The sequence below is a fragment of the Podarcis vaucheri genome (assembly GCF_965113315.1).
Source record: "Podarcis vaucheri genome assembly, chromosome: 3".
Taxonomy (NCBI): Eukaryota; Metazoa; Chordata; class Lepidosauria; order Squamata; family Lacertidae; genus Podarcis; species Podarcis vaucheri.
The window spans coordinates 95,141,651-95,168,404 of record NC_138761.1 but is presented as its reverse complement, the minus strand read 5'-3'; the positions used below and the strand labels follow the sequence as shown (position 1 = coordinate 95,168,404).

General features: G+C 42.8%; 2 long non-coding RNA genes across 3 annotated transcripts; both read left to right on the top strand.

The window, feature by feature from the left end:
• Positions 1-1,106: 1,106 nt before the first annotated feature.
• On the top strand, positions 1,107-26,754 carry LOC309529959. Of its 2 annotated transcripts, none has more exons than XR_014218555.1 (3): positions 1,107-1,856; positions 2,416-2,553; positions 26,709-26,754. It is a non-coding gene; the product is annotated as an uncharacterized lncRNA (long non-coding RNA). The 2 variants fall into 2 exon arrangements; XR_014218556.1 differs by lacking the exon at positions 26,709-26,754 and adding an exon at positions 4,019-4,749 and having other exon boundaries at positions 1,108-1,856.
• LOC309530027 lies at positions 10,533-13,728 on the top strand. Its single transcript, XR_014218591.1, has 3 exons — positions 10,533-10,598; positions 12,645-12,755; positions 13,331-13,728. It is a non-coding gene; the product is annotated as an uncharacterized lncRNA (long non-coding RNA).

Sequence of the window (26,754 nt, the reverse complement as noted above, 5' to 3'; positions counted from 1 at the left end):
TCTGTAGAACTCAAAAGCTCGCACACTATTTTGTAACATTTGAGTTGGCCTCACCCAAAGCCCTAGCTTGGATTTCCTTTTCAATTTAATAGGCCAACTCAGCTTTAAGATGTACTGTTTATACAAAGGAAACCTGCTGTGGAATCGCAATTATTTTCTTGGTTTAGCCTGATGTTTTAATTAAGCTTTAATCTATTGCTTTATGGTACAGGGTAGCCTGTAAATTTAAATAATATGTAATAAATAAGTTGAATGTTTGCTACCTCGTGCCACATTCCATTGCAAGACTGTGACTAAATGTCGACTCTATGGCTGCAGCATCAGCCACCTTTTCCCCTCCCCCAACCTATCTAGCCTGATGAAGAGTTCTGGAGAACTGAAAAGCTTGTGTGCTATTTTGTAACCTGCTATTTTGGGAATGATTAATTCTATATGCAAGTAATGAAGCCAGACTCTCTAAGTGTCCCTATTTTCCAGGGACTGTCCTGGATTTACAGAAGCTCCTGGTTTCTAATTTGATCCTGGAATGTCCTGCTTTTCCTTAGGATGTCCCGAAGTTTCATTGGAGAAATGTTGGAGCGCATGGAATAGGACATCCCCACGGCTCCTCACCCCCAGCCAGAACTCACTGGAACTCACCTTCGGTACCTCTCAGGTGGGCACCATTGCCATTATAGGAGAACAAGGGAGGTGTTCATGGTGAGTTCTGGCACCTCTTCATCAAGAAAAATAGCATTGGACCTTCCTACTTTCATCGGAGGAATGCTGGAGGGTATATCTCTATTTTCCTCAAAGAAATGTTGAAGGGCATGGATGAAGCCACACTGGGAATGGGAGGGAGGATCTAATTAAAAATGCATTAGGAGTTTTTCTACACATTTCATTGCACTTTAACTAGTTCCCTTGGACTTCTGTTTCTTGCATGACAAGTAACTCTTTATTTTAGAGTGAAATTTAAATGCTCAGAAGAGAGAGAGGTGGTGGTGGGGATTCAGATTCAGGCATGCAGAATTCACATCCCAGTTGCAAGTATGTTTGGTTTGAAGCAACAGGGGAATAGTGGTGTGTGTGTGTGTGTGTGTGTGTGTGTGTGTGTGTTTTCACTGCTAGCCTTTAGCCAACAGCTCTCCTTCCTGACAAATATGTTCATAAGACACCCCAGCACACACACACACACCCCTTTTAAAAAGTCAGCCATGGTGTGGAGCTGCCCGAGGTTCAGCAGTTGCTCACTCAGGAGAAAATCCTACAGCAACCAATAAGTGAGAGCCAAAATATGTTGCAATATTATTTTAGAGGATTCATCAGCTTATTTCCTGCCAGTCTTGCATAACCCTCATTTATTTCTGAAGTCTGCCTTATGTGGATTTTTGTTGTTGAAAGTGTTCCACTTTCAGCGAACGCTTGGGTAATTCACGGAAACAGATGACTCATTAATACTTTCCCCCTGATGATATTATTCTGATCTTCTATAACCCATGGCTTTCTGTATTCTTTTTAGAAGAGTGCTATTTGTTTTCTCCTGAGCAAAATTCCAGCACTGAAGTACAGAATGCACATGATGAAAACAATACTTAGAAAGAGTTGTCCAAAGTCTCTGTGAGCCTCCAATTCCTGGGAGCGCATCTCCAGGAATGCTCTGAGACCAGAAAGAGAGCTCTGACCTCAGAGAGGTAGATCTTATGTCAGGTTCCTCCCACCCCTGTGGCAACTACCACAGAGCTCTGATACTGGTAGGGTCTAAAAGGGGTGTGTTTGTGTCAGAGGAGGACCAGAAGTCAGATGGATCTGAAGGCTCCAACACCTTCTTAGTTCCCACAAACCAGGGAGGAAATCACACTTGACCAGGAGCTGAGGTGATTCAGTCCTGTTTATTAGTTTGAATAGGAAGGAAATTGTGTGCAAAAGAAATGTGGGGAAGAGGAGCCTCTGGAGAAAGAAAAAACTGGTGCTCCTCTAGGGCAGTCCAACAGGGCAATGAGCAAAGCACTGTCAACGGCCCTTTGAGCCTTAGGACTGCAACCTTCGTGGATTTAAATAAAGTGGCTCATATGTTGAATGATATGCACCCGTGAAATACAACAACTTTGCAAGTCTACTCTCCAGATCTTTAGGGAAAGATGAAAATATATATGAATTAAATGTTTGTGTCTTAGTTTATTTCTTTTTAAAGCACACAGTCTATGGGAACATTGGATAAGGAGGGGTGATTCTGGTGGTGGAATCAGTCATTAAAAACTGCAAAGCTAAGAGTCAACTGAACTCACTGGGTTTTGGGTGTTGTCTTGTATTGTTCATTCAACCTGAATGTGGCAGTTGGTGATGGCATTAAGTGGTTGTATCTTGCTATAACACAATACTATGTTTGTTTTAAATCTTCAGGTTGTTGTTGTTTCTCCTTCTTCCCATCAACAGTAGGCTATGTTTCTCAGCACATCACCTCCAGAACGGATAGAACCAGCTAATTGGAACCCCTATAGACGTCATGCAACAGATGACGGCGGTGCGTTAGTGACTAAGCCTGAAGGAGAAAATTGCTTCAGGTTGCTTCAGGTAACTAATTCACACTTCTTGAAATGATCCATGACCTGAAACACAGCTATCCTCTGAAATCTGCACTTATCTGAAATTTGCAGCTTAGTACAGAAGTGTATTTATTAAAGGGATGTATGCAATTAAATAAATAAATGCATCTGTTGCTGAAAAAAGTGATTATATTAGGGGGAAATCTTGAAACAATTTGTATATTGGGGAGAATCAGATTCAAAATGTGTACATTAGGGGAAATGTGCAGTAAAAAACTTGTGCATTTTCATGAAGGCATTTATTTATTTTTAAAATCACAAACTGATGCAGAAATGTGGTCGACTGAACTTGATTAGAAAAATGAGTAACCAAGAGAAACCAAAATTGATTTGTCCATCCTTATGGTGAAGGAATGGGTTTCCCATATCTAAAACCTGACTGTGCAGTCAGTCTGAAACAGGCCCCCAAATCCCCATTTTTCCTTCTCCAAGGGTGCATTAGCTAAAAACCATTAACTTGAGCACTTGAGCAAATGTATAACAGGAACCCAGCTGTATAAACTGGCAGTGAATGCAACTCATTAATTGCTCAACTTCAGTCAATCTACTGGATGATGATGAGCCCGTGCTCTTAGGAAAAGCAATATATACTTGAAAAATGGAAAGAATGGAGCCTCAGCTGTCAGCTACAGTTTCTACATCTCAGACCAATCACTAAGGCTTCAGTTGTTGGAAAAAACGTGTATCAAGTTCAAGTTCTGTAACTGTTAGTAGAGCATGCTGGTACCACAAGTTTATCCTAGGCCAGAGGTTTCCAACCTTTTTGAGTCCATGCCGCCCTTGACCAACTACATTCTTTCTGCGCCACACCCCATTGCCCCAAAGAGAGGTGCTGCTTCATACTGCCCCACAGGGGCCTGGGAAGAGGATGCCCCCAGTCTTAGTGACCCGATGAAGACTGGCCAAAGGTGGACATGAGGCCTGCACAGGGGAAAGATTCTCCTTCAGCATGAGGCACTCAGCTCCCAGGCAAGCCTTGCTCACAGCAAGCTCAGGAAAGGCCAGGACACTAGTCTGTCCATTCCCAAAAGTAAGGGCTGGAGGGCTGGAGGGCTGGCTGGCTGGCTGGGCTCCCTCACCCACTTCCTTGCTTACTCTGAGGCCGCCTCAGCTTCTGGCAACCAGCACCCCTTGACCAGCCCCAGAGGCACCATTCGCCTGGGGAGCTAGGAGCAAGGGCTGTTGCAACAAACAGCCACACAAGTCTTTGGGAGGCAGAGACGTTAGAAGGCATCAGAGGAAGGAGGGAAGGAAAGAGGGACAGAGGCCAGTGTTGCCCACGACACCCCTGCCCACCATTCCAGGCACCCCAGGGTGCCATGGCACACTGGTTGAAAACCACTGTCCTAGGCCAGTGCTGACTGGAACTTGATTTTAATAATTGTACATCCTGACCACCATCTGACCTGTGCCTCCTTTATGCCACCATGCAGGAACTGCTGCAGGCGCAAACCCTATATGCAGTTGTAGTTTTGAAATTTGTGCCAGGCAGGAACAGTGCCAATTTTGCCTGCGTCATCAGCAAAAGTAGCGTGTGGGTGGAAATCCCTGGCACTGCACATCGTGAATATTATGCTGATCCTCTTCTTCCTCATTCGTTTGGACTCAAAACGGAACGTGGGTGGGAAATGCCTTTCCACTATAAGAATTTTTAAAAAGCATTTCCCCATCACTAAGTGCTCAAATGCATCTCAGAGAGACTGATCAGACTGTCCAATTGTGAATAGATGGAGCCTACGAGGGAAATATGTACCTGTACAAGCTATGAGAGGGGTGGGGGATGCCATCCCAATGATAGAGAATCACAAAAATGACGCTTCCCTTAGAAGGACCATGAAACCATTCTTATTGTCTTTCCAAAGGCAAGATATATTTATTTTTCTTTTCATCGAGCTTTTGGACATAAATCCATTTTTAAGGAGCCCCTTCTTTTAGGAATGATATGTATGTATGTGTGTAGAGCTTTTCTTCTGGGGGGACGCAGGGGTACGCATACCCCTAAACATTTTGTGAATCTTTGTACTTTTGTCCATTTACTGTATTTATTTTTCCGATTTGAACTATAAAATGGTGATTTTCTTGAGTCGAAATGAGAATACCACTAAACATTTTTTTAAAGAAAAAAAGCACTGTATGTATGTATTTCTCACTCTTCATTAAAATCCCTGGGCAGAAGACAATAATATTAAAACAACCAACAATAAGGTACAATAAAATATTTTTTGTTTTTGTGTAATGTTTTTGACAGTTTGTTGGTTGTTTTTTTTTAAATTAACTTTGGGAATTTGATTGGAAAGTAGTTTGGGCATTTAATTTTCTTTACCCCACCCCCCAAAAATTGCAATTGTAAGGAGCAAAAGGCAAGTTTTGAGAGGAAAGCAAAAATGTTAACCACCCACTCTATTTTAGTTAGAGAACCCATCTGTACTGTATACAAGCCTACCCAGGTGCTTAGAAAGTTGAGGCAATTTTAATTTGTTTTAGTGTGTTACTATTATTTATTAAATTTCTATGCCACTCTTCACCCGAGGATCAGAGGGCAGTTTACAATATAAAAATACAAAAAATACATACATAACATAGGTAAAGGTAAAGGTACCCCTGCCCGTACGGGCCAGTCTTGCCAGACTCTAGGGTTGTGTGCTCATCTCACTCTATAGGCCGGGAGCCAGCGCTGTCCGCAGACACTTCCGGGTCACGTGACCAGCATGACAAGCTGCATCTGGCGAGCCAGCGCAGCACACGGAACGCCGTTTACCTTCCCGCTGGTAAGCGGTCCCTATTTATCTACTTGCACCCGGGGGTGCTTTTGAACTGCTAGGTTGGCAGGCGCTGGGACCGAACGATGGGAGCGCACCCCGCCGCGGGGATTCGAACCGCCGACCATGCGATCGGCAAGTCCTAGGCGCTGAGGTTTTACCCACAGCGCCACCCGCATCCCTATACATAACATAGTAACAAACAATAACAATACCATTGTCCAATTTAAAAGGCCATAGATTGTTAAATTAGCCAAAGACGTGTGTTTTTGGGTGTTGTGAGAGTATGATCCCGAAAAGCTCTGGGATCTTGCGCAGGTCATGTGACTCACATGGGAGCATGGCTGGGAAGATGCATGTCCTGATTTTGGGACTGAACATGTTGGAGGGTATGAGAGTGGGGGCAACTGGGAACACTTGCCCTGGGCCTTAGAGAGCTAAGCTGGCAGGGGGGCTCCACTGGGGTCTACTGGACTTATGTTGTCATTGAAATAATGCCCTTTGCCTCCCAGCCAATCAGGGACTTAGTGCAAGCCTTTGATAGTAAAATCTGGACCTGCTTTAATGCATACTAGTATGTAGCGTCAGATCGGATCGGGCAGCGATGACACAGAGCTGCCTCTCACGGGCAAGACTCCCACCCTGGGCCTGGCTGAATCTAATCACTTTTTAAATAATAAAAAAGCCAAAATAAATATCTGTGAGCTTTCTGATGTTTTGGTACCACTACTCACGGTGTATCGTGCGCGTATGCCTGTGCAGAATAGTTGTGAAATATATCTCTGTATGTGCCTCAAAGCCTTTTTCGTTCTTCCTGAACAAACACAAACTTAGATACATTTTTGGATTAATGGTTTCTGCGTCGAGGGCACATGAATGTAAGTAGGCTGTTCTGATTGAAGCCACTTGACATTTGAGTTCCTCAAATGAATAATGGTAATTCTTAGGGTGCATATACCACATTTAAATATCTGAATCAGGACTCACTTTTGGGAACTTTGCAATATCTGTGCTTGTGGAGCTTATGTTGAACTCTTTTTTTTTTTTTTTGGTCTTCTGTCTCTCATGGACTTCTTGGGGGTTTGAATTAATACCACAAATATGGATGGATTGTTCTGCTTACACCCCTGTGTAACTGAAGTCGATAGAAACATTTCATGCATGAAGATTGTTACTCCGGGTTTGAGCCAGGGTGGACCTTGTAATATGGTCCTCTGTACAAGGCCAAAATTTGACAAACGCCCACTCAGCCCTTGCACTGCCTTCCCAAAGCCAGCTAAGCGAGGTGCCGGGCTTTGGGAAGGAGGCATGAGGCTGTGGTAGGCTCCTAGTGCCCTCCCATCTCCTTCCAAAAGCTAGGCTTTTGAGCAGGAGGAAGGAAGACCCTAGGACCCTGTCATAGCCCTCATGCCTTCTTCCCCAAACCCAGAACTTACTAGACTTTGGGAAGGAGACAGGAAGGTGCCTCGTTGGCTCCTGCACCCTCCTGCGGGGGAACTGGTCACACTGCCCTAAATCTGCCTCTCGTCTGTGTGACACCTTTAATGAGGCACTTGCCTGGTTGCCTGTGATAAGTAAGAAGTACTTCCAGTTAGCCAAGTGCACCAATGCACATTGCACTCAAAATACATGCACAGAGAGTGCCCCCACAGTCCCTGCATAGAGGACTGCCAGTTCTGAGCAGAGAAAAACCTTACGTCCATTGGGGCGGAGCCCATCAGCTTGGATGGGTGATGAGCATAATAATAATAATAATAATAATAATAATAATAATAATAATAATAATAATTTATTACTTATACCCCACCCATCTGGTTGGGTTTCCCCAGCCACTCTGGGCGGCTTCCAACAAAGTATTAAAATAACAGTGGTCTGTTAAACATTAAAAACTTTCCTAAAAGCTTCTTGATGTTGTTTCACTCCATTTTCCATCGAGCCCCAGCCAGCATAGCAAATGGACAGTGATCATAGGAGCTGTAGACCAACAATACCATGTTGTGTATCCCTTGATGACACATCATCCACATTTCTTCCCCCCTCCTAGGGGTAAAACCAACTTGGGGGAGGAGTGACAGTTAAGAAACCCCTCTCCTTCCATCACTTTTCCATTTCAGATTACAGCCTGGGTGGCTGGGAATTTCTTGCTTGAATGACTGCCAGCAAGTCCATGGAAGAAAACTCTGAAGCCATGCAGGACAGATCACTCCAAAAAGTGATTCGGTTATACCCTAAAGTCCATCACCATATCCATTAAATGGCCAAAGAATGAAGCATTTTTTTGGGGGGGGGGGGATTACACACTACTCAGACACATGCTGTGTCATATATGGCTCCAGTAGGGCTAGGAGATGTATTGCAATATTGTCCAAAACTGGTTTGAAGTCCATATTGTAATATTGGTTTCATAATTTTTGACTTGGCGATATATCACGAATCATGATGTCCGTGTGCTATGCAAAAATCACAATGTGGGGAACACAGTGAAGCAAGCCGATGCCTCTGCATAGCTCCATCCTTATTTCAGACATGGTGATATATTGGTAAGTCGCAATGTTTAGCTGGTGATATATCACAATGTTGAAAACCAAGGATCGCCTGGCCCCAGCCTTCAGACGAGAAACAGACGAGAAGGAGTGATTGCTTCCACTTATTGTTTTTCTTCCAATGCTACTATGAAAGTACAAAAGACATGTCATCTTTTGCATTTAGTCATCCTCATTCAAATTGTGGTTGTTGTTTCTAAAAGCATCCATAAAGAAGGAAATAGACATGGCCTACATCATTCCCTCGGGAAAGCGAATAAGGCCTTTGAAACACATTGTTCGCATACCAAAGAATATTCAAAAAATATTGTATGACGGCTTTAGAACTCCTGCTGCACTTTTGGAATACACACACACACACACACACACACACATATATATGCATCAAACTGGTAAGCGAGAATGGTATATTAAAAAAATCACAAAGTCTGTTTCTCACAAAGACTAAGCAGGATTTAACCCAGCTCCTGAGAGGAAAACAAAGTATTAATCTATGTCAGTGCCAAAGCAACAGGATGAGGATGCTATATTAAGAGTAAATGAAAAGGCTTTTCTCTTTTTTTCTGTAATCTCAGTGTACACAGGTCACCTGCCCAGTCAACAAATCTTTTTAGTATTTCTTGGTAATTTCTTTTCCAATGTACTTGGTGGCCAGTTTTTGTTGATTGTATGAGACCATGTCACATGTATATTTTTTTGAACTTGCCTTACCATTCAAAGAATTTCAGAAATGTGGCTCTGAGCCAAAAACCCACAAAGCCCACACAGCAAGCAAAAAAGAACCAGATTTGGGAACTTCCATTTCCAAAATTTCCCATTTTAAGAAATGGGCACAGGGAAAGGGGGGGGGGGGAGAGATTGATTGATGCTTTTACATTTGGTTATTTCTCTTCAGAAAACAGCCCAGAAAGAAAACATCACAAAGAGCATGCAAATACCATAAAGGAGAAGAAATACCATTCAGTTATTTTTAACAACAAAAAACCTTTTAAAAATCATAAATTTATTATATATTTAAAAATCTTTAGAGCTGGGCATGCTCTGTGCAGACCCACTGGTAATGTTAGTGTATATGGTTAACTTCATTGATTTCAATAGGCCAAATCTGAGCAGGGATGGTACCTGCCTGATGTCTAATGTGTTTATAATATACTTATAGTCCCCTCCCCCCACCAATGAGCTCAATGGTGAGCCAGAGACATCTGAGATTTAAATATGGATGCAGATTTAGAAATAACTACAGTGGTACCTCGGGTTAAGTACTTAATTTGTTCCGGAGGTCCGTTCTTAACCTGAAGCACCACTTTAGCTAATGGGGTCTCCTGCTGCTGCTGCGCCGCCGGAGCACGATTTCTGTTCTCACCCTGAAGCAAAGTTCTTAACCTGAGGTACTATTTCTGGGTTAGTGGAGTCTGTAACCTGAAGCGTATGTAACCCGAGGTACCACTGTACTTTAATTTAAATAGAAATGCAATGTATCTCTCCAAAGTAGGGTAAACTGTGACCAGGTGACTGCTACTCATTCATCTGTCCAGGTACTTAACTTCTGAAACCTTACCTTCTTAGCGTTCTTTACGTTTAAACTGGATTTGTACTGGACAACCCTTTGGATTGAGAACATGTGGACTGAGAACAAGACAAAGCTTTGGAAGAAACTATTTTGGTTCAACAAAGTTCACTGAAATATCTTACCTACTCCTGAAAGTAGTTCCCATAATTGCCAGGTGTACGGAATGTGAATTAAGTTCATTTTGGGGTAGAACTTTCATCTTCAAGTTCTTTCCCCTTCATGTATTTTTCACTCTTTAAACTTAAAGATAGTTGCTGGGGGGAAATAAACAATTTGCATTTCACTGTGGTCCCCCCCCCCAAATGTTTCCTTTCTTAAATATGCTTTGCACTTTAGCACAGCGGCTTGTAACATTCTGAATGCTGAGAAAATTTGCCGAAGGTGGTCTGAACGAACTGTAAACTGAACAGGAACAAAACTGGTTCATTTTGTAAAGGGAGGAGCATGAATTGGAACAGGTTCATTTTGGGGGTATGTTGAAATTGATTGACACCTAGTTCCTTTTTAAAACAAGCACCGCAGAGGAGTTTAAGCAGGCCTCTCTTCACATATCTGGAAAAGAATCCCACAAAACTACACAGAGGGCCCCAATTTCCAGCACTGACTTCTCTTGCCATAGTGTCCTTTGACTATACTTCTTAGCATTTTCCAGAACATGGGCCATAGGAAATATTTTCAGGACATACTATTTTGGGGCAGCTGGAGAGAGGCAGCAGGCTATCAGTGATGTGTGTGTGCGTGTGTGTGTGTGTGTGTGTGTGTGAGAGAGAGAGAGAGAGAGAGAGAGAGAGAGAGAGAGAGAGAGAGAGTTCATGAAAGTGAGAATGATCTTTAACTGAGTCTCGTTGTCCCACCCCAGACATTTATATACATCAGTGAAACTCAGCTGAGTCATTTTTCACATGGGTGGAAGCAGCTGCTGGCCACCTCATTATACAGCAGCTCACAATGGAGTCGTTCATTTTCCAAATAGTGGAGCTTTTGTGGCGGAAGAATCCTAAGAACCGAGGGCCATGTTTGCATGTTTGCATGTTATAGTTCAAGTATACTGTGTGGCTTTATAATCACAGGATAAGGGAGAAGGCACCCACTGGCTGTGAATGGAAGTATTTTTCATCGCATTTGTATCCAAGTTGCTGAGGTTGGTATGCACTGGGTTTTCCCTTGCTTTATCCTCAAGACAACACTGTGAGGCAAGTGAGGCTGAGAAGGAGCACATAGCCACCAACATTTCACCGAGGAAAACAGGGCAAGTTTTTGTGTCTGCCGAGCTGAGCCGAAAGTTGGAATTGGAAGCTGGTGGAGTGAAATGCAGGGTTTCTGAAACCAGGGGAGTGTCCTTTCTGGAAAGAAATTCCTCAAACATTAGTAGGGATGGGGCCTACCATAGAGGTGGTAGTGGCGGCAGCAGCTATAGTGGTAGTCTTTCTATCCTTAACGTTTTAAAACTTAATTCTGGTGCCTCATGAGGTAGCTGAGATCCACTCAGTGGCCATCAGCTATCAGTCACCATTTTCTGCCCAGATTGTGAATCGTTCCAGGGGAACTGGGGAGGGAATTCTTCATAATGAGGCTTGTGCCTGTTCCTTAAGTCTCTTTTCCTCCTACCAAATGCTAAATCGCCACAACCATTTACAAAGCTCTTTATCTTTACATTGGATTTCGGCCACACAGCCCTTCAAACAGAGGACTCCTTCAGTCAGAGGAGTGTCCTCTGTAAATTAGGAGACCTGAACTGAGGAGGAATGAAACATATTGTGGTGAATTATATTTACAATTTCCTTTTGCATGAATGGAATTAGTCTGAAGTCTAATTCTTCATTTCCGTTCCTACTCTCAAGCCCTTCTGTGGCTTGCTTGGTTGTGTTCCAAGTCCTTGATGGGAGACTTGATTTAAAGTTTGCTCTGGGACTTACACAATGTTGGAAACTTTATTAATATTAATAATATTAATAACAATAATGGTGCACACTGGTCTACATCACTGGTGAATGATGTAGTCCCACACTGCAGTTTAGTCTTTGTGTATTGGTCCTGCACATTCCCATGAAAAGCAGTATCCCATCTACATTTAATGGATGGAGGGACTAACCTTTCTACGGTCAACATCGTTTGCCCCTTGGTTTGCACACTAGTCTCTGAAATACAAACAATCTCTGGGTCAACATGCACACTAGCCCTGTGAGTGGGTAACTATATCACAGTCTTCAAAGAACTACATGAAGTGAAAAGGCAAAACACTGAGGCAACGGGAAGGAGAAATCGTTTGGCTGGTGGATATCAGATCTCAGGTCCTGAGCCTCATGAAGGGACACAGCAACTCTAAAGTCATGCCTCTCCAAGGCAAGCCTCTAGGCCATTATTTCTCAAACGTGGGTTGCCATCTGTTGTTGAACTACAGTTCCCATCATCCCTGACCACTGGACCTGCCAGCTAGGGATGATGGGAGTTGTAGTCCAACAATAGCTGGAGAACCAAGTTTGAGAAACACTGCTCTAGGCTGTTCTGTCTGTAGGAGCCACTGCCTGGCTATCTAGGGAGCAATTGCCAATATGTCTAGGCTCCTGACTCTAATTGCCTTTTCCTGTCTGGGAAACTTCCTATGTTATAATTAATATCTGTTCATTCACCCCAATTTTGTATAATTATGACTTCCTGGCCTGTGAGTCTCCTGGTCCGGTGAAGAAGGATGGGTCTGTTGCCTTTTCTGTAACTTCCAGATCGGCTGAGGGAGTTTACAACTCACAATTTATCTGTGCCTCCCCTAGCTTCTAATTTGGGGAGAGGGATGGGTGGGTGTGAAATGTGCATTGTGGGTCAAAGCCTGTCCCACTCTGTGAACCTGAGACCTCCGAGTATAGGGCAGTATAATAATAATAATAATAATAATAATAATAATAATAATAATAATAATAATCTCTCCCCCCAAAAGAGGGGGTATCTGTGGTTCCACTATACAAATGCACACAATTCGGCTCTGCAGGCTAAAAGGCTACAGACTTAATTTGTCACAATTTGAGAGTTTGTGTTCTTTTCACAGCGCAATCCTATGCTTGTTTACTCTGAAGTCAGCCCCTTATGTTCAACAGGGCTTGCTTCCAGATCATAGAAATGTATCATAGGACTGATCATAGGATTGTAGCCCAAACAGTTATTTTCTATGTTAATATATGTATTTTTTCTGAAGGAAATAATGTTTGTTCAAGTCTGACTGTGTTGTCCTGAGATTCAAGTGGATCTATCCAGCCACTGCTTTGCTTCTTGGTTCATGCTTGAAAGAAGCTTCAGTTAGTTTGGAGTATCTAAAGACCTCTTGACCAGAAATGACATTGGATATAATAATAATCAATAAAAAATATTACTTGTACCCGGCCAATCTGACTAGGTTGCTTCCAGCATATACAAAAACAAAAACAAAAACATTAAACATTAAAAAACTTCCCTCTATGGGGCTGCCTTCAGATGTCTTCTAAAAGTTGTATCTCTTTGAGATCTGATGGGAGGGCATTCCACAGTGTGGGCACCACTACTGAGGAGGCCCTCTGGCTGGTTCTCTGTATCTTCAATGTCTCGCAGTGAAGAAACTGCCAGAAGGCCCTTGGAGGTAGACCTCAGTGTCCAGGTGATGGGTGTGGAGCTCCTTCAGGTGTACAGGGCCAAGGCCATTTGGGGCTTTAAAGGTCAGCACCAACAATTGTGCTTGGAAATGTACTGTGAGCCAATGTAGGTATATGATGTTTTACTGGCTGAATCCAGCATAGGCACACTTATGTCTGCTTGAATGCAATGAGTTTAAAGCTATAGATACAAGGGGCTTATCTATGCTGTACACAATGCTGAATTGTGGCTGCTGTTTTTCTCCAGAACCCAGAGTTCCCTAGGTTCCCTAGGTTCTGGTTCTGCCTATGAAATCATCTGATTGAAATTTCGGACCGCTGATGCGTCTGTCAAGATTGGGTCTCATGCTAAAGCACACTCACTCTAAACACTCTAAACACAACACTCTCAGGAAATCTCCCTGGCAGTTTTGAAAATGGAACTTACAAGTCATTTGCTCTCAAAAGTCAATTGCCTATTGTTTAAGAGGGACACAACCCAGTGACCTGGAGCATTGGGGATGGGGTGGGGGCTTCGACTGGTTCATGATGCTCATCGCAAAATGTGCTAATGTAATGCAAAGAGGCATTTATTTTTCAATTGAATTCCTAACCCTGGAAACTTGGACGATGTTAATCTTGGTTAATAAATGCATTGCTTTGCTCCTGTGCAAATGGCTCCAGCATTTATTGGAGCAGAACAGCCTTTGCAGCAGCTTGCGTTCAGTGTGCTGGGGTGGGGGGTGGGGATACAAGATTGATAGAGACACCTCATTTAAGAATACATTGCCTTGAGCTATGTTATAACTAATGTACATACATCAACATTTATTGAACATACTGTGCACCCTTGGTAGAATGTTCTGGGATAAGCTTTTCCTCTGAATTATCATAGTATATGTTAAAGAAATGCTTACGGCAAACAGAGATCTCTCGGCATTAGCCTTCGCCCGCAGTCCCCTGTGGCCCCACATGTGCTTCTCACTAGGCAGGATTACACTTCCGTTGCCTGCGATGCACGTCAGTCAGCTTTCCCTGGAGGGGGGGAGGGAAGGTTCACTTTGATTTTACACTGTTTGCCTCAACTAAGGCTTGTCTGAATTTCGGAACTGGGCCAGGGAGATGGGCAATGAAAGCCTTTCTCAGCCTTGCAGCATTGTCTGTGCCCTTGAGCAAATCCCACCTCACAAAGAAGCTTGAGAAGAACATTGTATATAACTGCTCTTCTGAGCTTTTGGGAATTGTAGCATCACCGGATTGTAGAGTCAGAAGGGACCCTGAGGATTATCTGGATCAACCCCCTGCAATGAAGCAGTATGCAGCTGACCCATGCGGGGACAGAACCTGCAACCGTGGCATCATCAGCACCATGCTCTAGACAACTGAGCTAAGATGGATAGGATACAAAGAAATAAACAAATTAATGAATAATCTTCCTATAAGCTGGAAGGGGATACTGCAAATGCGCTTTGAATTAATTAATTTATGCATTACAGTGGTACCTCGGGTTAAGTACTTAATTCGTTCTGGAGGTCCGTACTTAACCTGAAACTGTTCTTAACCTGAAGCACCACTTTAGCTAATGGGGCCTCCTGCTGCTGCTGCGCCGCCGGAGCACCATTTCTGTTCTCATCCTGAAGCAAAGTTCTTAACCTGAAGCACTATTTTTGGGTTAGCGGAGTCTGTAACCTGAAGTGTATGTAACCTGAAGCATATGTAACCCGAGGTACCACTGTACATTTATATCCCACCTTTTTCTCCAAGGAGCTCAAAGTGGTTTACATGGTTCTCCTCTGTATTTAATCCTCACAACAACCCTGTGAGGTAGCTGTGGTTGAGGGGGATTTGAACCCTGGTTCAAAACCTCTTAGTCCAACCCTCTAACTACTACAACACACTGGCTCTTCGATTTTGTGTAGCCAGTAGTTTGGTCCTAGTCAATTTCCTTCTTTGCTGTAACATCTCTGCTGGATTATTATCTCTACTGTTAATCTTCAAAGCCCTAATTGGTTTATGGAAAGATTCTTCTCCTTCCATATATACCTGGCTGGACCCTATGATAATCTCCAGAACCCAACTTTGGTGATGTTGATGCCTACTAAGGAGAGGGTCTTGTTTATGGCACCTACCCAATTGTATATTTGCCTTCTCCAGAGAGGTGCGCTTGTTAGAAGAATGTTGGAATGAAGTTATATGGCTTTAGTAGAAATGTTATAAGGAATTAAGTATAAATAGATTAATAGAATATTGAAGGAAAAAAATAAGGTTAGAATGTGTTAAGATAATTATAGGATAGAAAACAGAGGAAGATGGAAAGGAATTGCTGAAACAACTAACAGAAGTGGAATACAAAAAGGGAGGTGTGAGGAGGTCGTGGAAATAAGTGAATGAAAGATAAGATACTGAAATTGTTTGATGTGTTTTAAACTGTTTTTGTTTGGTTATGTTAGTTTAATGTGTCAGTGTTATGTAGTGTTTTTGTATTGTATTGTATTGTTCTTTTTTTGTAGTGTTGTGTTTAAATTGTTGGAAAAGTAATAAATATTATTTTCAAAAAAAACCCCCAAAAACAGAGAGGTCCACTTGGCACCCACACTGTGGTCCTTGAATAAAAAAGAACGCAAAAGAGCCCTGCCCCACACATTCCTCAGAAGTTGCAGGGATCACAGGCTGCTCATGGACTGTAGGGATCAGATGGGATTACCATGAGGAATTATAAAATATACATCAAGCCATCGTGTCCACGGTGAATGCATTGGCCATTCCACAGGTAGGCAGGCAGTCTTTCTCAGGTCGGCTGCCAGATCTTGGACGTGGGCAACCTCACCTGACCATTGAAGTTAAGCGGACTTTTAAATCATTTGATTAACAGGTTTTACAGATGAACTCTTGAGGAAAGTAGTAGCTAGTATGAGTCAGTGAGACCTTATTATCCCAAACGACCTCAAACGGATGTTGTGAAAATAAAATGGGGGAGAAAACCCAATGTTCCTTAGAAGGAGGATTGGATTTAAAAAGAGGGAGAGAAGCTGTTGATGAAAAACAATTCAAAATAAGCAATTTCTTCCTGCAACATCCTATGCCAAAGCAGACTTTTAGGCAGTGATCTCTGATAATCCCACTCCATCTCCTAATTCAGGGTTAATCAGTGCAAAAGTTAGATAAGATCGGAAGGCAATCGTTTCAACATTTCCATGTTTTGCTTGAAAGCTCTCCCAGCCCTGTAGCTGATGAAGTTGGATGTTAAAATGCTAACAGCTTTTAATAGATTCAAGATGAGTGGGATCATGTAAAGAAATAATGAGTAATATGAGTAGGTTATATATTAAATATTTGGCTTTAATATTGCTAATATCTTAGAAAATATGTTCCAAGTTGAAGTATGTTATTTCATCAGCAAATAAATGAGACAGTGATCTCTTCATCTCATAATTGTGAGGCCCCTCCCCCACTTTATCTTCTGTAGTTTTTATATTTGATTGAAGAACTGTGATTTCTCTTGTGTTGGCTTTACATAGAAGGGTGCAGCACTGTGAGATGCAGTGCAGATAAGGGAGAGCAAACGCTGACTGAATTAGCCATGTGGTCTACAGAGGCACATCTATGGAATTTCTATATGTAAATATTTAATACGGCAGCATTCTTGGCTGGTATGCTATGCTTGCAGAAAAAGGTGATCTTGGAATATATTACATGCACGGCTAGCCTCTCTAATAGTAATGCAGCGCAGACAGGGATTGGTTGGCATTTTGGTATGGGTCATAGGAACCAACTTCTAGGGGGCGAAGTCCCTTCGTGTCCCCATATAATATTTTAGGGGGCTGAGCCCCACCCCCCAGTTGATGAGCAAATGGTATTCATGTGCCATGTTTCGTGATCAATTATGTGGGGGGATTACCCCCCCAATATTTTATTCAAGTTGGCACCCCTGGTATGTCTACTGAATTAGACCAGTAGCCTTCAGGTACATTGCAATTTGTTGTTTAGTCGTTTAGTCATGTCCAACTCTTCGTGACCCCATGGACCAGAGCACGCCAGGCACTCCTGTCTTCCACTGCCTCCCGCAGTTTGGTCAAACTCATGCTGGTAGCTTCGAGAGCACTGTCCAACCATCTCGTCCTCTGTCGTCCTCTTCTTCTTGTGCCCTCCATCTTTCCCAACATCAGGGCCTTTTCCAGGGAGTCTTCTCTTCTCATGAGGTGGCCCAAGTATTGGAGCCTCAGCTTCAGGATCTGTCCTTCCAGTGAGCACTTAGGGCTGATTTCCTTCAGAATGGATAGGTTTGATCTTCTTGCAGTCCATGGGACTCCCAAGAGGCATCTTGCAATAGGCATCTTCAAAATGGAAAGAGTTTAGCTTATACAGTATGCCTTTCCAATAGCATCCTTTCTAGTAGTTTGCAGATGCAGCTCACTGGATGGGGCAGAGCTGCTGCACTAGTTTCTTTTTAAAAAAAATAATATTTATTAAGAGTTTCAGGATTACAGAAAAGAAGAAAAAATAGGAAACAACACTACAATACATAAAAAAGAAGAAAAACAAAACAAACCATAAAAACCAATACAATACCACAAAAAGAAAAAAAACCCCACAAATCCCATATTACATATCTTTAACTTCCATTTGCTTGTTTCATTGACCTCCTCACACCTCCCTTTTTGTATTCTAGTTTAATTAGTTATTTCAGCAAATTCTTTCCATCTTTCTCAATTTTTATTGAATAATTTATCTTAACAATTTAACCTATTAATTAACTCAGCAAATCCTTTCCATCTTTCCACATATTCTGTTATTCAAATTGCCTTGATTTATTTAACCTTATCTTACTGTAAAATACCTTGGAGCTTGAAACTTAATACTCATTTATACATGACTCCTAATATCATTTCTACTAAAGCCATATAGTTTCATTCCAACATTTTCCCTAATATTCATTAATTTTAGGCTAATTCCCTAAATAAAAATTTTTCTTTATAAATTTTCTTCCAATCTTCATCCAACGTCTCTTCTTCCTGGTCTCGGGTCATGTCAGTCCTTACTGTCCATTCCATCTAGTCCATCAACCTGGTAATCTTATGTCCGAGGCTCTTAAATCTCTTCCATGTCCCTTCTGCAGATCTTCTTCTTGTTGTTTATACCTGCACTTTCCCTTGTCTTTTGTTGGTCTCTTTCTTAATTTCTTTCCTTTCTCATTGAGGAGTAGGTCTCTGGGAGGTTCCAGCCCAAAATTGTCTCCATCTCCGCTGCTGCACTAGTTTCATGGCAGGCGGGGTCAATGTTGCTTACCAGGAGAGAGAGGGGGGAAGCAGTGGGGGGGGGGAGGTCAGTGTAGTAGAAGCAAACCAGCAGGGATGCCTGCTTTTGTCAGTGGGCTCCTTGGTGGAGTGTGAGCCCTCAACCAATACCCACCATATCAACTCTTGACTGGGCTTAAGTTAGCTGGCTGGCTTCCCTGCAGCCTTTGCCGTCGCAGCTGAATTTTTAGAGATGTATCCCACAGTTGATGGACTTCAAAGTTCTGGCCGTGGCCACTGTGCTGCCAACAAGAACGCTGAAGTGAAAAGGGCTTTTACTGTTGAGACAGCAGAGCTTTTCTTCACCTCTGGACACAGCACAGGGCTTTTATGACATTCCTGTGATGTCATCTCCCCTTGTAGCCAGTAGGAGCCTGTGTCATCTGTGTGAGCCCATACAGCAACGATGTAGATTATTTCACATCAAACGTACCGCAGATGGCGACCAGCTGGGGAGCCAGATTAATTATTTCTTAAAATGTATCATCCCTTGTAAAATATCTTAATCGCTATCAGCCTCTGCAAATGCCTGGCTGGTTGACAGAGCGAGCTGCCTTCAATCTGCAAAAGGGTAGCTACAAGTCGTACAAAAATGCTGCAGCTCCCTACAAAATTCTCACACCTTTTATTTTGTGGACGGCTATTGCTGCAGTGTTTTCTTCCCGCACTTCCTTTTCTGTAACTCAAAACAACGCTGTAACCAAGCATGCAAAGAAGCAGACATGGATCAAAGTTCACCTTCTGTTCAGTCCCTTGAACTCATGTAAGGATATGATGCAAGTCTCAGAAGAGTTTCGGAATTGCTATTTGTTTTATCTGGGGGGTTACTCTGCCCTTTTATAACCAGAATGGAAAACTACTATTATTTCCTTTGCAGAGCTCAGTGGTTAGAAAACAAAGTAATCAGAAACTGGGCGGTTCACTCCCCAAAGTAAAATCAAGCTGGTAAATGCAGTAAGAGTAAGCAGTGCAAATGAAAAGAATGAAGGTTAGGAATGGCGTTTTGGAGGAGGGGCAATGGGAGGGATGCTGTGCTGCAAGCCAAAGAGCTGGGAACTGTATTCATTGTTACAGCAACATTAAGGAGGTGAATGTTGAGCCTCAACAAGGAAGGAGGAGGATGGATAATCCATTTTCGGCATGGTTGCATATAGTGGTGGATCGCTGAACCACGGGCACCTTTATGGACCTGGTTGGTGCTGTTGGTGCTGTTGGTGCTATTGTTTTTGCTGCCAATTTTCGGCCACAACTGCAGCATATATTTAAAGCACTTTACAGCATCACTTTAACTGTCATGGCTTCCCACAAATAATCCTGGGAAATGCAGTTTAAGTGTGTTGAAAGTTGCTTTGAGACAATTATGCCCCATGCAGAGCTATAGTTCCCAGAGTGGTTTAGCAACCAATCCCTCTTGCTAGGGAACTCCCTTTAACCTGAAACCTCACATTCAAGCACCGCTTATTGTGCAGCATTTATTGAACATCACTATCGGATCACTTACTTTATTTAGTGCCCTCAGTGAATTAACCCCCTTTGCTGTCTTAAAAAGAAATGCTCATGCTCTATGGTTTGGGAACCAACTGTCCTAAAGACTGTCTACTATATGGGCCTTTGAGGAATTGAGAAGGGTGCTCAAAAAATTTAAACTCAATTTCCTTGAGGAGAATCCTAAGATGGTTCCGCTCCTAGTCAGTCTCACCTACAAGGGCAAAAGCTTACTTTGGGATCTAGGCAGGTGGAGACCCATCTGGCTTTCTATAAAAATGAAACAACCAAAATTCAGTTCTTCCCACCATCAAATTTAAATATTCCTTAATATAAAAAACCGTTGGGCTTATTTCTCTGCAATTTGGCAGGTTTCTTACCCAGTAGTCTCCCCTTGTGTCTGTAATTTTCTGATCAATTTCCCACAAAAAAATATAGGAATTCTCTTCTGAAATTTGACAGGTATCATATCCTCAGAAGGGGTGACCTTTTCTGCAAATTTCATCGAAATACTTTTTGAAATAAACACATAAATAAATTAAAATGAAATAGGCAGGCTTTGTCCTCTGCGGAGGGGCTAATATGTTGCATGCCTGCAAATTCCATCCACTTCTGTCAAAATGAGGAAAATATTACAGCCATGCTTTTAAAAAAAACAACTGTCCTAATGAAGTGTGTTGTGTTTCAAATGGACCCTGCATCTAATGAGCCAACCTACAAAGTGCCTCATACCAATAGAGACTGTTTTCTGAAGTGCTGACTCAGATGAATATTGTGGTTGATGCACACACCTATGACCTATCACCCTTGAGGTTATATCTAAAGTGAAGTGTGACTGGTGAAATCTTGTGAGACGTTGAACCAAATACAGCCTGCCAGCCATGTATTGTGTCTGACCAAGTACTTGACATCCTCAGTCCCCCACCCAGGTATGCTGCAAAAATGAGAGACTTTCAAGCCTCTGGGAGGCCACAATGGCTAGAAGGTTCATAGCCCATATGTTAGCAAATACTGGTACAAATCAGAACACAGCATTGCACAGTAAAACATATATCATTGATATTAAATCACATTTTCCCCCAGTCGCTTTATTGGAGTAGAATTTCATACACTCTTATTATTGGGCTGAATAAACTATTTCACTTCTTGGCTGTCTCCCACTACATCTTTGCCATGATTTCTATTCCATAAATGGAAGCCTGGAAGAGAGCATTGGGACCCCCCACTCTACCCTACCAGTAGAGGCTGAAAGTGGGTAGCAGGGTGTTGCTAAGCAGGTTTCCCAATGCCGCACATTACTACCAGTTGCTGAGAGGAGGTTTAAGGCAGTGGCGAGCTTGGTGAGGGTGCCTGGTGGACCCAATCCAATGCTCCTGCCACTGTGCCCACACCACACTGAGCTCTCCTTCTTTCCCTCCTCTTCCTATTGGTAAGTAGCAGCAACATGCGGCACTGGAAAGCCAGAGTTGCAATGCTGTGCTGCGCTGCCAACCATGACTGCTTCTACCCCCTCCTGACTACATGTTTAAAACTCTAATTAAACTGTGCAAGACCACCACCACCCCACCAGCAATCCAATTTGGGACCCAGATGCAGGTCAGATTAGCACCATATCGGGACTCATATCATATGCGCATCCCTAAATTTTGTTGAGGGTTGGCCAGGTTCCCCACATGGTACAGATTCACTGTGTGTGTGTGCTTGTGTGTGTGTGTGTGAGAGAGAGAGAGAGAGAGAGAGAGAGAAAGAGAGAGACGACAGCAAACAAACAGACCAAATTAGAATCCTCATAACAGCAAGACTCTGTATCTTATACATAACTGTGCCATCTTTAGATACAGAGTCTTGCTGTTATGAGGATCCAACTGCCTCTTTTTTCAGAAACCACATTAAAGAACATGTGCTGGACAGCTGCAACACTGAAGCTGATGAGTTTGCTTATGATCCTGGTGGTTGGCGCATCGAAGGAAATTCTTGGATCTGTTTGAACCAAACAACAGATCCATGAATATAATTTAGTGCCGATGTCACATATTTGAACAACAGTAATGCACATTGCTCTTCCCAAGTTATCAAGAATTCAACAAGTGCTAATTGTTTATTGCACTTTGCTTTCTACATTTCATTACATTTCCCTGATGAAATCCTTTTCTTCTGGAAGCACATTAAATGACTGTGTTGACAGGGCAGCTTAGAAAGGCAGGAAATCAATCTTCTGGTGAGTTAGTCAAGTGATATGTTGCTGTCCACACTTTGAGGAGACTGCAACAACAGCCTATTTCTAGATAAAATATTGTTTTAAAGTAATAATGCACAAATATGCTTGTCCTTTACGTTCCATGAAGCTGAGCAGTAATTTGATGTTACAGTATTAGCATATGTGACTGTGATCCATCACGGCAATACAGTATGTGCATGAGTCCGGTGGTTCATGTACAGTTCCATTGCAATTGTCACACTGCTAAGTATTGAAAAACATTGCTGCATCAGGGCAAGAGGGTGTGGAAGAATCATCCAGTGGAACCTCTGAATGCAAATATGATCATCTGTTGGAAGATTACATAGCTTGCTGGAACAAGGCCCAGTTGTGTGTGTGTATGTGTTTAAATGATTTAATCATAGATGCAGACCACTGGTGGTCCTCCACACAGACATGAGTGTCATAAAATCATGCAGGGTGGGATGCTGATATACGGCTCTGGTTGGCTCATCATTTGGGGAAGCCCTGCCAAATATTTCCGTATTGCATCAATTTTGTTTTAATACAGGCAACCACAAAAATGTGATGGATAATTCTGATACAAAAACATAATAATTTTAATGGCCAAATAAAAGCAAATGGAACATCTGTGGATTTTTCTAATCTGTCATCATCTAAGATTAGATTTATGGGTTTAGCAGATTGTGAATCACTAATGGTTGTGTATTTTGCTTATTTACCTAGGGCACACAATTTTTTAAAAATGTATATATACAAGATTTAGGGAGGAATGGGATGAGTGGATATCATTTTCGGTACAGCTGGAGATATGCCGGCATATCTCCAACATCTCGGCTCAACTGGGACTCAGCCTGGTGGATCTTAAGATGGTGTAAGCCCTGAAGAAGAGGTATGTTTGGCGCAGGACCAGAGAGGGGGTGACTCAGGCTGGATTCTAAGCCTGTTCAGCTCAGTCTCATGACCTGGGAACCCTATGCAAATTAAGCCAACAAAAAGGGTGGCATAACACCATTTAAAGGCTTGTTTCCCCTTTGCTAGTTAGTCCAGCCCAGCCAATAGTAGCCATGCTCCAGAATGGAGGTTGGATCTGGCATACTTTACCCTGGCTTAATTTACCAGGATTGGTTTGTTACAATTTTAAAAATCTCAGCTTTCTTTAAGAATGTTTCTAGCCCTTAATAGCTGTTAGAGCAGCAGGATTTCGCCAGCATATTGTTGCGATGGGCAAACTCATCTGTTTTCCAGTGCATGATATTGCCGCATCTGTGCTAAAGGTGCCATATGCATGTGCAATATTGAATTGTCTTCCAGGTGTTATAATTTGGTTTCACCTGCCTGACAATTATCGCATAGCACTGGAAATGACTAAGAAATCCACTATCCCTTTGTCCCCAAACAAATGCTCCTGAAATAAAATTAGGTTCTCTAGATTTGTATGGGGACACCACCCATATAAATGTCTGCAAGAAAGCATAAAGGGAATTGAGCCATACAGTGGTACCTCGGGTTAAGAACTTAATTCGTTCTGGAGGTCCGTTCTTAACCTGAAACTGTTCTTAACCTGAGGTACCACTTTAGCTAATGGGGCCTCCCACTGCCACCACATGATTTCTGTTCTCATCCAGAAGCAAAGTTCTTAACCCAAGGTACTATTTCTGGGTTAGCAGAGTCTGTAACCTGAAGTGTCTGTAACCCGAGGTACCACTGTATAAATAATATACTCTCCAGTCAATGGACTGCTTGATCAAGGACATTGGTAACATAGTTCATAGCAATGAATTCTAGTTTTGCCCTTGCTTTGCGTAATCCCCCATTTCTCCTGTTTTCTTAGACTATCTGGAATTGATTGTGTCTTGTTAGTTAGGTCAAATGTTTGCCTAGCACTTTGGCTTTGTTACCAATACCTGTGCCCTTCCTCTGCCCTGCTCTTCCAAGAGGCACAAATGACAAAATATACATTAACACTGCTGAGATCTGGCGACACTAAGCCTAAACGGTTACTTGCTGGCAACCGGCATAACATGGTTTTAGATTATTATTACCCATAAGCCTCAGGCAATAAATGCATCTGCCAAAGTTCGGACATCTGTTTGAAATCACCGTGGCAATCATGGTCTGAGATGAAACGTGATAACATCACTCCCCTTTTGCTGAAGCAGGTAGCTGCAATGCAGATGTGCTGGCACAAAAATGAACTTGGGGAGGAGGCTAGAACGGTTCCCTGCTAACAGGGGGAGCCCCCTCTCAAGGTGTTCCAAATGTTAAAAAACACAGGGGGGGGTGTAAGGATAACCTGTGTGTTTGCACCACTCTCATGCTGCTTCCGGGATGCGGGTGGCGCTATGGGTTAAACCACAGAACCTAGGGCTTGCCGATCAGAAGGCTGGCTGTTCAAATCACCGCGGCGGGGTGAGCTCCCATTGCTTGGTCCCTGCTCCTGCCAACCTGGCAGTTCGAAAGCACGTAAAAGTGCAAGTAGATAAATATGTACCGCTCCAGTGGGAAGGTAAACGGCGTTTCTGTGCGCTGCTCTGGTTCGCCAGAAGTGGCTTAGTCATGCTGGCCACATGACCCAAAAGCTGTACGCCGGCTCCCTCGGCCAATAAAGCGAGATGAGCGCTGCAACCCCAGAGTCGGTCACGACTGGGCCTCATGGTCAGGGGTCCCTTTACCTTTACCTTTACCTTAACTTTTACCTTTACATGCTGCTTCCAGTGGTGGCTCATGAAGAAGGGTGTGGGGGTAGTGATGTCATATTCGTGGTGGTGGAGCAGTCCTCATTGGGTTGGAAACAGGGTCAGGTGGAGGTGAGATAGCGGGAACTCCAGGTTCATGGTGGTAGCCCGAGGTTCCAGGCCACCATTGCAGTAAAGCTCTGCTGATCTTACTACCTCATTCCATTTCCAGCACAATGAGCACACTGTTGCTGCTGCTGTTATTAAAATTTGCATACCACCCTATACCAGTAGATCTCAGGGTGGTTTACAGTATAAAATCACAATACAGTGGCACCTTGGTTCTCAAATGCCTTGGTACTCAAACATCTTGGAACCCAAACACTGCAAACTTGGAAGGAAGTGTTCCAGTTTGTGAACGTTTTTCGGAAGCCGAACATGCTCCCTTTTGAGTGGTACGCTGAGGTCTGTCTGGTTTTGCTATTTATTTTGTGTTTTCGTTTTTGTGGCTCTTTTTGTGTGTGTGTGTGACTGTGTGGAACCCAGTTCAGCTACTGATGGATTGATTGTGTGACTGCAGTACATTGTTGATTGTTTTCATCTTATGGCTCAATGGTCTCATTAGAGAGTAAAATTCATGTTAAATGGCTGTTTTAGGGGTTGTTTTTAAAAGTCTGGAATGGATTAATCCATTTTGCATTACTTTCTATGGGAAAGCGCCCCTTGGTTTTGGAACACTTTGGTTTTAGAACAGACCTCTGAAACTGATTAAGTTTGAGAACCAAGGTACTGCTGTATATAAAAAAAACACAAATTGCATACTAAAGATGAGAACGAACCCCCCTCCCCAATAACCTGCCCTTCCACAACACATTTAAAAGGGCTTTGGATGTCAATGTCTTTGCCTGGCGCCTGAAGTTGCACAACAAAGGCGCTGGATGAGCCCCCCTGGAGAGAGCATTCCACAAACCAGGAGCCACTACCGAAAAGGCCCGTTCTCATGTTGCCACCCTCTGGACCTCTCGTGGAGGAGGTACATGAAGAGAGGCCTCATATGATGATCACGGGGTCCAGATCAGTTCATATAGACAGAGGTGGCCCTTGAGGTATTGTGGTCCTGAGCCATTTAAGGCTCTATAGGTAAAAAAAAACCAGCACTTTGAATTCAGTTCAGAAACAAATGGGCAGCCAGAGCAGTTGGGCCAGGATTGGTGTAATATGCTCAAACCGTCTTGCCCTGGTGAGTAACCTGGCTGACGAATTCTGCCCTAGCTGAAGTTTCTGAACCATTTTCAGAGGCAGCCCTGCATATAACACGTTGCAATAATTAAACTGTTGCTGCTGGGGGAATGCCGCTGCCCCCCACTCCCCATTTTAGGAGCCCTCTCTGGCTACTTCCAAACGTTTGTAGCAGGAAGCAATGCAAGGACCCTTTCAGTTTAAATTACTAGTGAGATACCCCCTTTGCACAGTGATGGTGGGAAGGGAGGGAGTAATACCAGTCTTGAAGAACATTACCTCTGAGGCAAGTTTGCACCCAAACATTACTTCTTTTTTTAACACCCACCCACTCAGAAATAGTATATTTCTTGCAATTCAAATAGTGGTACTTGGATGTTACGTTCCATAAGTAAGACATGTTGGTTCTTTTTAAAGAAATGGTTGTAAATACAGCTTGAAATTTCCCCTATCCATACCAACTGATGGTATTTGTCCAGCTCTATAAATATTTGACTTCTTGTATGGGCAGTTGGCTTGTACGCTGTTGCCTTTTACATGATGTGACAGAAGCCAATTATTTTTTTTAGTGAACATGCATCTTTTATGTGGTTGAATTTTTTACTAGTCTAAATACAAAATATTTATGTTCCATTACATATTTACAGTCCTGTTCATGAAAAAATAATGGTAATCTCAAAGCAGTAATTCCCCAGAAACTGTTTAAAGGAATGTTCTTCTGCAATTTCCTGTTTCCCACAGTGAGTGAAACTATTTCTCATGGATGTGTGCAGAAGATTGTCTACAG